Source organism: Eschrichtius robustus, chromosome X, assembly GCF_028021215.1.
Source record: "Eschrichtius robustus isolate mEscRob2 chromosome X, mEscRob2.pri, whole genome shotgun sequence".
Taxonomy (NCBI): Eukaryota; Metazoa; Chordata; class Mammalia; order Artiodactyla; family Eschrichtiidae; genus Eschrichtius; species Eschrichtius robustus.
The window spans coordinates 2,956,033-2,966,700 of NC_090845.1; the positions used below are offsets into that span (position 1 = coordinate 2,956,033).

Below are 10,668 nucleotides of genomic sequence, written 5' to 3' on the forward strand. Positions count from 1 at the left end.
GAAATTTAATAAATCGAATCAGTAGTTAAAAAGCTTCCCACTGAGAAAATACTCGGCTCAGGTAGTTTTACCAAGTAGTCGAAAATTCCAGTATTATCTAAACTACTCCAGACAATAGAAAAACAAGCAACATCTTCAATGTATTTTATGAAACCAGTAATATTTCTATGCCAAAACTTAAGAAAGCATGGGAAAGAAAATCACAGATCAATCTCACTCTTTGTGAGTAAAAATTGCAAATTTCAAAGCAAAGTGTTGGCAAAACAAGTTAGGTAAGCCATTAAGTGAGTTTGTTTTATATTGCACATTAAATGTGAACAGATTAAAGGAAAGAACAAAATGAAGTAAAAACAAGCCCTTCTTATATCAACTGATGCAGAAAATAACTTGGATAAAATTGAGCATCCATTCCTGATTTAACAAAACAGGAATAAGTAAAAACTTCCTTAATCGAATAAAGGCTTTCTACAAAACAACTGATTGCACATAATACCAAATAGTGAAACTTTGAAAGTGGTCTCCTCAAAATCAGGAACAATTCAGGGATAACATCCTTTCTATTCAACACTGTCTTGCAGGTTCTAGCCAGTACAATCAGACCAGAACAAGAAAAAAATAAAGTACAAGAACTGGAAAGAAGGAGAATCATATCATTTGCAGATGGTATTTTCTGCGTGTATACAGAAGAAAAGAAACAAACAAGTTTCTAGATAAAACACAGAATTAATGAGTTTAGCAAATTGCCATTTATAAAATCATGAAGCAAAGTCAATTTCCTTTCAATACACTGGAACAAGAGTATTTCATAATATGAAAAAAATAAACCATTTATAATAACAAGAAAAAATAAAGTCTTTTGGATTGTTCTACCAAAAGAAACACATGAACAAATGAAGAAAATTGCAGAGATTTAATGTCCTGTTGACAGACATAGCTGAAGAATACAACTTAAGAAACGTATCATATTGAAAGTCTGAAAAATTTGGTAGCATAAAGATGCAAGCAGTCTCTCTCTCTCTCTCATAGTTACAGCAAAATTTTTTTCAAAAGCTTGACTACCTGACTTTAAAACTGATATACAAATAGCCAATATTGCTAAAATAAATTTGAAGAAGAAAAACAAGGGGGGGGGAGATTATTCTTGCAGATGACAAGTTATCTTTAAGGATGCAATAGTAGGAATGCAGTGGTGCCTGGGTGCTGGGATTGAAAACAGTCAATGGAAGGCATGGTGGTGTGTGACAAATCCATGGGTAAACCATGACCTAATCAATATGGCGCTGGGACCACTCGTTCTCCATAAGGACCAAGCCATACTTCAAAATCAAAAGTTTCAAGTAAAGCAACAATGCTTCAAAAAAAAAAAAAAAAAAAAAAACCAAAGGATTCAAGATTAAGCAGTTAGGTTTAAAAGGTGAAACCTTAAGACTCTTTAGAGTTTTAAGCAAATATATTTATGACCTTGTGGAAGAAAGAATTTTTTAACCAAGAGACAATCAGCAGAAACTCAGAAAGGAAAAGACTGATGCATTCAATGACATGAAAACGAAGAACTTCTTTGCCTCACGACTCCTATAAAGGAGTGACCAGGCAAGACACAGATTGGGGGAACATATTTGCTATAAATAATCCACAGAAGATTAGTATTCATAATACATAAAGAACTCCTACACATCCACTTGAGAAGACCACATGATTATAGAAAAACGGGTGAAAGACTCCAACAGGCATTTCAAAGAAAAGGAAATCTAAGTTACAAATTAAACAAAGGGAAGCAGCTCACTCAGCGGTCATCAGGGATATAAAATTAAAACCAGAACTGGTATCTCACAGTGTAACCAAGCGGGACCCTATGGGGCCTTCCCAGACAGGTCTCCCCCGCCTCCTCCTGCCCCATGTCCTCCACCTGCCTTTTGTCTGTAGAAAAACTTTAGTCAAAGAATACATTTAATCAGAGAAGTGAGAAAATGCAGAAAGAAAAGAAAACAGTCAAGCAAGACAAAATAATAATAGTTTGGCCATTAAACAAAGTCAAGGACCTTTAGTTCCTCCTCAAGGGCTATAGATCATGTTCTGAGCCATGTCCTTTGAGCTGTTTTGCAGATACTGAAACCCCAGCAGGTGGGAGAAGTTAACTGCATGCTGCCCACCAGCATGGTCACCCCAGACCAGTTGGAACCAGAAGGTTGAAGATGTGGACTGCTGATGACCTCACCACCAACCAATCAGAAGAAGGTCCACGAGCTGACCACATACCCACAGACCCCCTCCCTCACTCTGTCTTTAAAAACCCTCCCCTGAAAGCCATCAGGGAGTTCAGGTCTTTTGAGTACTAACTGCCTGGACTCCTTGCTTGATGCCTGCAATAAGCACTGCACTTTCCTTCACCACAATCCAGTGTCAGTAGATTGGTTTTACTTCACGTGGGTGAGGGGACCCAAGTGTGGTTTGGTAACAACAGTAGCAAAAGCTGAGCACAGACATGGGAATACTCATACTCTGCCTGTAGATGTGCTACGGCTACTTGGAAAAACCACGTGGCATGACTAACTAAAGATGAGGAAATGCATATGACTCAGTAATTCCACAAATTACTTACCCTGGAAAGACTTTTAGAAATGTGTACTAGGAAAAAAAGACGGGAAGCCCTCCAAATGGTTATCGAGAGGGAAAAAAGAAGTAAGTAAACCACGTGATATTCAGATGGTGGAATAATATACGGCAAAGAAAATGAATAAAACACAGCTAAGTAAATCAACAACATAATTCTCAGAAACAGTGTTGAAGGAAATAGGCATGTTGGAGGAGAAGACATGTAACCCAATACCATTTATATAAAGATCAAAAACAGGCAAACAGGGCTTCCCTGGTGGCGCAGTGGTTGAGAATCTGCCTGCTAATGCAGGGGACACGGGTTCAAGCCCTGGTCTGGGAAGATCCCACATGCCGCGGAGCAACTAGGCCCGTGAGCCACAACTACTGAGCCTGCGCGTCTGGAGCCTGTGCTCCGCAGCAAGAGAGGCCGCGATAGTGAGAGGCCCGCACACCGCGATGAAGAGTGGCCCCCGCTTGCCGCAACTAGAGAAAGCCCTCGCACAGAAACGAAGACCCAACACAGCCAAAAATAAATATAAAAATAAATAAATTAATTTTAAAAAAAAAACAGGCAAACAACATAATTTACAGTTTAGAGATGAGACCCATGACAAAACTACTCATAAAACAAAATAATGAGGGGGAATTTCCTGGCTGTCCAGCAGTTAGGACTTGGTGCTTTCGCTGCTGAGGGCCTGGGTTCAATCCCTGGTTGGGGAACTAAGATCTCGCAAACCTCGTGGTGTGGCCAAAAACAAAAACAAATTAATGAGGAACATACATTCAGGATATTTTAACCGTGAGGGCTTTGGAGGGACACACAAGAAGCTTATAACACATGGGATGTGTGTCTTGCTTTATGCTGCATTGCATATGCGTATTCATATTATTATTTGTTAACTCTGCAAAATATTATATACTCATGCATGCGTGAAAGGAAAAGAAAATAATTCTATAGACTGGTTTATTTACACTCTGTGGTGAGAATTTATCGGTGGTTTTGTAACTGCAGCAAGTCAATCAGAATTTCAGACCCAGAAGAGACCAGAAATAGAGAAATATGCATGGAGGAAAAAAACCTCAAAGTCACAATTAGTGGTAGAATAGGTTGAGAACCAGCTTTTTTTCTCTCCTTCTCTCTCGTTTTACTAAGCAATATATCCCATACATGACAGGACATATTTCCAATATGTTGACCTTAATCTTTCTCTAGGAAAGACGTCAACTAGACTTCATGTATGCAAAGCTAGTCTAAAAGTATCTTGCCCTTTTTAAAATGAAAATAATTATTTGTTCATTGTAGAAGTGTACGTTCTCATTCTTTTTGTGTATTTATAAAATAACCCCCAACTGAACCAATCACCAACAGAAAGCATCTTATCTGGTTTTGGCGAAATGTGAGCATCTTGACTATTAAAGCAAGTACATGTGCTTTGAATATGAATATGAACATGATTTTAAAGTGATAATTGAAAGATTTGTTAATTCTTATTACTTCCTTGTAAAGGCTCAGGGTTGAAAACTGATTTTCTAGAGTAAAAATAATAACAGGTGAATTCATTGCTACCACATTTTGCCGCCATCACCCAAGCTGGTGGTTCCCTTTCTCAATATTAAAAAAAAATATATATACACGTTTCTGTTCAATCCTGCTGGGCCCTAATTCAGACGTTATCTCTGCCTTTCTTCTCTTTTTTCCAAATGCGGTCTGTCACCACATCCTGTTGACTGTGCTCTTATCAGGTCCTTCAAACTGGAACCTTTCTCTCCTTATCGCCCTCATCAATCTCCCATCCAGGACTGCGCGGGGCTTGTACCTGTGTGCTCACCACAGCCTTCCTCTGGGTTTCTGTTTGGACCGTCACACGCCCTGACTGTGGCAGACGGAATTATTTTTCTGAGATAGTATGATATGCTCATGCGACAACTCACACAAGTTTTCTTGTTCTGCAGGAGGAAACCCGTCCACGGGGCATCCATTTCTAGACCCTTCCAGACCAAGGTACATGTTACCCCACGCCGTGGCGGCCCATATTTACCATCTGGCCCTTCACAGGAAGAGTGTGTCAACCCTCGGTGTGGACAAACCCCGTTCTTGTCCTCTGAGAGGTCAGCACGTGAGGATGGAGAGAGATGAACGCATGATTATAACCGACTGTGAGACCTCCTAGGGTGAGGGCAGAGCAGAGTAATAATGTTGCATTCAGAGAACTTCTGGAATGAAATCTGACACAGGATGTGATGGATGGCACCTCCTCCACTCAACAACCCTGGAATGAATAAATGCACCACGCATTTCAGACACTACAAAGAACTCCAATACGTGATCCCAATCGTTCATTCCCCCTTGAATACCTCCGCTTGGAGTTTTGTCTTTTTTTTTTTTTTTTTTTTTTTAATTTATTTATTTATTTTTGGCTGCGTTGGGTCTTCGTTGCTGCTCGCGGGCTTTCTCTAGTTGCAGCGAGCGGGGGCTACTCTTCGTTGCGGTGCGCAGGCTTCTCATTGCGGTGGCTTCTCTTGTTGCGGAGCATGGGCTCTAGGTGTGCGGGCTCAGTAGTTGCGGCTCACGGGCTCCAGACAGCAGGCTCAGTAGTTGTGGCACACAGGCTTAGCTGCTCCGCGGCATGTGGGATCTTCCCGGACCAGGGCTCGAACCCGTGTCCCCTGCATTGGCAGGCGGATTCTTAAACACTGTGCCCCCAGGGAAGTCCCTGAGTTTTGTCTTTTCTCACTTTTTCTAAACCTATATTTTTTTTTGTCAAATGATTTGTGTGCACTTCAGAGAACGGAATTTTTTTTTTTTTTTAAATCTCAATTCGGTAAAACGTTACTAAGGGCTTATGATGTGTGAGGGGTATAAGGGTCGGGGTTGGTCTTAAAGATGCAAACAGGTGAGGCACTTTATATTTGTCAGGTAGGGCTGCAATAACAGAATACCATGGGTTGGGGGCTCCAGTAACAGAAATTACTGTTTCCCAGCCCTGGAGGCTGGACATCCCAAATCGAGGTGTGGGCAGGGCTGGTTTCTCCCGGGGCCCCTTGCCTTGGCGTGTGGACGGCCATCTTCTCCCTGTGTCCTCAGCTTGCCAATTCTCTGCACATGCCAGTAGACAGAGAGGGAGAGAGACATACAGAGAGAGACAAGGAACTGTGGTGTCTCTTCCTCTCCTTACAAGGGCACAGCCCTGTGAGGTTAGGGTGCCATCCTGATGCCCTCAGTGAACCTTAATTACTTCCCTAAAGTTCCTGTCTCCAAATATATCCTCAGAGGGGTTACGGGAAGACACAGTTCAGCTCATAACAGCCTTACTCAGAATTGCATGCTGATTCCATGGGACTTAACAGTTCCTTCCTTCCTTCCATCCTTCCTCCCTTCCTCCCTTCCTTCCTTCCTTCCTTCCTTCCTTCCTTCCTTCCTTCCTTCCTTCCTCCCTCCCTCCCTCTCTCCCTTCCTTCCTTCCTGAAGAAAAATTCAAATATGTATTACATCACTCATTATTACTAATAATGGACCCTATAGGAGAAAATTACCACGACTCTCTAAAGATAACTAGTAAGTCACTTATTTTCTTCTCATCTCGTTGCCAAACGTAACGAATTGGTCTTGGCTTGTGAATTTGTGATGCACGTGATTTTCATGCTGATTCGTGGTTAGCATGCTTCTCGTGGTCAATCGTTCTAAATGTTTCACTTCATTTTTTTTTTAATATTTATTTATTTATTTTGTTGTGCCGGGTCTTATTTATTTATTTATTTATTTTTATATTTTTTATTTTTGGCTGTGTTGGGTCTTCGTTTCTGTGCGAGGGCTTTCTCTAGTTGCAGCAAGTGGGGGCCACTCTTCATCGCGGTGCGCGGGCCTCTCACCATCGCGGCCTCTCTCGTTGCGGAGCACAGGCTCCAGACGCGCAGGCTCAGCAGTTGTGGCTCACGGGCCTAGTTGTGGCTCCGCGGCACGTGGGATCTTCCCAGACCAGGGCTCGAACCCGTGTCCCCTGCATTAGCAGGCAGATTCTCAACCACTGCGCCACCAGGGAAGCCCGTCTCACTTCATTTTTCTCAGGGATAAATAGGCTAAGAAGGTATGGCACAATCAGATGATTTTATTCCTTGCTTTTCAGTGAAGGTCACTGGGGGCCTTTGCCTGGGAGTCTGAGAGAGACACTGAGAAAACAGAGCAAGGCCTACAAGCTGTTCATTTTTCCTATATCCCCAGAAGGGGTGGGGGAATGAAATATTTCAAGGTAATGAGCACAAAAATGGGAGAGCCCCAAGCCTCCGAAAGGTAGCCACGATTCCCTGCCTTACTGAGCGTGGCCAGATGATTGGAGCAGTCATCCAGGCTTAGACATTTCCCTTCTTTGGGGTGAGTTAAGGATTGTGGGTGGAAGTCCAACTGGATGATCTTGAACGCCAGTTTCCCATTCAAAGAATCGTGTTCCAGTGACTGCAACTGTCCCCGTGTGGTGGACGCCCGCCTGGAAGGGCAGGTTGCAAGACGGCGAGGTACAGACTTTCCCTGCAGGTGCCCCGTGCAGGAGGGCCCATCCCCGAGCTCATCCTGGGCACAGCCCAGACGCCCGCCAGCCGAGCACCCAGACCTGCCCAGGAGGCAGCCCTCCGCTCCCGGGCTCTGCACGGCTACTGGGAGCCGGTACATCCAGCCCGCAGCGACCCCCCCCCCCGCCCCCTTTATTCCCTCTGGATGTTTTTCCCGAAAGAGACAATCTGCGCCTGTTTTGGACACGAATGCCACCTCCCTCAGTTCGTAGCTAAGCCAGTCTGGGCTCGTGTCGCTAAGAGATGGCATGGAATCATCTCTGCTTGTCGGTTAAAGGCTGCAAAGCAGGAAGAGAGTCTGATGTGAAGATTGGATCAACCCTGTGTAGCCTCAGCTCTGGATTCCCTGGGGCCTGTCATTTGAAGGCTGATGCGCTTGCTTCATCTTCTGGGCCTTCCTGCTAATGTTCTGCGTTTTGATCTGTTTCCCGTTGATTACTTTTTATGACTTAGAGACAAGGCTCAATGAAAACAGATTCAGCCAAATGTATCTGGTTTTGTAATAGCTCCAGCACATGCTGAGGAATAGAAGGGAAATAGAAATAAGGGAATAGAGTGGGATTTTTAGATTTCCTATAATTCTTGTTCCTACAAATTCACATTGTTTTACACACACACACACACACACACACACACCATCCATCCACCCATCCATCTACCTAACCATCCATCCATCCATTCATCCACCGTCAATCCATCCATCCATCCATCCATCCATCTTTTATTCTCTGTTTCTCTTTATTTGTGTATTTTGAGGCCAAAACTGAATTTAATACTCCTTTTCTTCTGCCTTCCAGGGAAGGTGGAGATAGTTTACAATGGAGAAATGCAAACACTTTTTCTCTCAGCTGAAGCATCCATTTGTAAATAGCCTTTGGCCCCCTGAAGTTCTTCTCCTTCACTGATTCTGAAAATCCATCCTGCTCTCCACAAGGCACATATCCAGGCCCTCCTAAGACCCAGAAGAACGCCAAGAGTTCTATTTAAGGAGCGTCCCTCTTCTTCAAAGGTGGCTGTGGTTATAAATAGCAGCATTTTAAAAAATTGAATGTTTATGTTTTCATCAGACTGTCAAGGTTAGGAAAACTGGCCTTCAAATCCAACCCTGGAGTTGGATTCTGGCTATGCCTACATAACAAACTCATGTGATTGTTGTGAAACCAGCACAAGATATTTCATGTAAAGAGCTTATTATAATGTTTGGCATTTAGTGAGGAATCAATAATAAGCATTGCTTAACAATAACAATGATAATAGATCGTCTTATCTTTTGTATACGGAATAATAATAATAATAATAATAAATTTAATGTTTGGTACACTGCTTAATAATAATAAGGAAAACTTCTTATGTTTGGTCATTAGTAAATAATAGTAGTTTAATTCAGATTTATAAATAAATTTAATGATAACATTTATTACTATTTTATATATTTGTAATAGTTCTATGTGCCTAACATAAACCAATCCTGTTTTGCTGGGTGTTGCAGAATATGGCATCAGTTTTGGTAGGTATGGGAAAAGAATATTGAAAATAATGATTTCTCCATTTGCATGAAGAGTCATGAAAATGTTAAATTTTACCATCCGTTATCATGCCCCAGCTGACTGAATACACCATTACTCAGATCCTGTAAGCTGCTTGGTGATTTTCTGTTTTTTAAAAAATGTCAGCATCTAACTAAGTAAATCTACTTTGGGTTAAGCAACTCTGGACGTTATTTGTAATTAAGCTGTCATCTGTTTTCCCAATATTTATCAGTCCCTTTCATATCACTAAAACCCACATTTGGCTTGTTTGTGGAAATCAAGAACACTGGCTAAGGAGTTCCCAATAATTTTAGATAAATACTCTGGTTTATCAAAAGATTTTGTCATTCTTAGAAAAAAATAATTTTATAAACAGATCTCTAAAAACATATATAGAAAACAGCGTGCAATATGCCCTAATGAAATGGAAGGACATTGTGTGCTAAGCACATTTTCTTTTAAAGTTCATAGAGACTTTAATATTTTAAAAAGTGGATGATATTGAGAAACACCAACATTTGCAGAACCCTAATTAATGTATTTGCTATGAGATGTCTTCTTTTAGGATGTCAGTTCATTTCGACATTGCTGTCAAACTTCTGAGCATCCAATTTTTTTTTCCCCTTTACTGAGGTATAATTGACATGTAGCATTATGTTACTTTCAGGTGTCCAGCATAATGACTTGGTATATGTATAACCTGAGAAATGGCTCCACGATAACTGTAGGTAACTTCTGTCATCACTACACAGAGCTACAATTCTTTTCTTGTCATAATCCAATATGTTCTTTTTTATTGAAGTATAGTTGATTTACAATGTTGTGTTAATTTCTGCTGTACAGCAAAGTGATTCAGTTATACATATATATATATATATATATATATATATATATTCTTTTTATATTCTTTCCCATTATTGTTTATTACAGGATATTGACTGTAGTTCCCTGTGCTCTACAGTAGGTCCTTATTGTTTATCCATCCTGTATATACTAGTTTGCATCTGCTAACCCCAAACTCCCACTCCATCCCTCCCCCACTCCTTCCCCCTTGGCAACCACAAGTCTGTTCTCTCTGTCTGTGAGTCTGTTTCTGTTTTGTAGATAAGTTCATTTGTGTCATATTTTAGATTCCACATATAAGTGATATCATATGGTATTTGTCTTTCTCTGTCTGACTGACTTCACTTAGTATGATCATCTCTAGGTCCATCCATGTTGCTGCAAATGGCATTATTTCATTCTTTTTGATGGCTGAGAAGTATCCTGTTGTGTATTTCTACCACATCTTCTTTATCCATTCATCTGTCAATGGACACTTAGGTTGCTTCTACGTCCTGGCTATTGTAAATAGTGCTGCTATGAACATGGGGGTGCATGCATCTTTTCGAATCAGAGTTTTCTCTGGATATATGCCCAGGAGTGGGATTGCTGGATCATATGGTAGCTCTTCTTTTAGTTTTTTGGGGAACCGCCATACTGTTCTCCATAGTGGGATAAGCCAATATGTTGATTTCAACATTGAAGGAGTTATGAGGGGCAAACGGAGGGGGTAATTCGTAACTTAAATTTGCAGAGCAAGAGGTTTATTTTATTTTGTTTCATCTTTATTTTTAAGCTTTATTCTATTTTTAAAAACTAATAGAGTTTATTTTTTAGAGGAGTTTCAGGTTTACAGAAAAATGGAGCAGGAAGTAGAGAGAGTTCCTATACACCCTCTTTCTTCCCACTCATGCACAATATCTCATATTTTTAAAATTTAGTTCATTGAGATATAGTTGATTTACAATATTGTGTTCATGTCTGCTGCACAGCAAAGAGATTCAGTTATACAGATATATATATATACACACACATTCTTTTCCATATTTTTTTCCATGATGGTTTATCACAGGATATTGACTATAGTTCCCTGTCCTGTACAACAGGACCTTGTTATTTATCCATCTTACATATAATAATTTGCATCTGATAATCCCAA

At 40.9% G+C, this 10,668-nt stretch overlaps 1 long non-coding RNA gene across 1 annotated transcript in view; it reads left to right on the top strand.

Annotated features, from left to right (window-relative positions):
* LOC137756697 (uncharacterized) overlaps window positions 1–8,431 on the top strand; it is a 34,893-nt gene extending 26,462 nt beyond the window's left edge. The window contains exons 2-3 of the long non-coding RNA XR_011072245.1: window positions 4,549–4,767; window positions 7,956–8,431. This is a non-coding gene — a long non-coding RNA (uncharacterized lncRNA). The remainder of the gene's footprint in view (window positions 1–4,548; window positions 4,768–7,955) is intronic.
* Window positions 8,432–10,668: the final 2,237 nt, after the last annotated feature.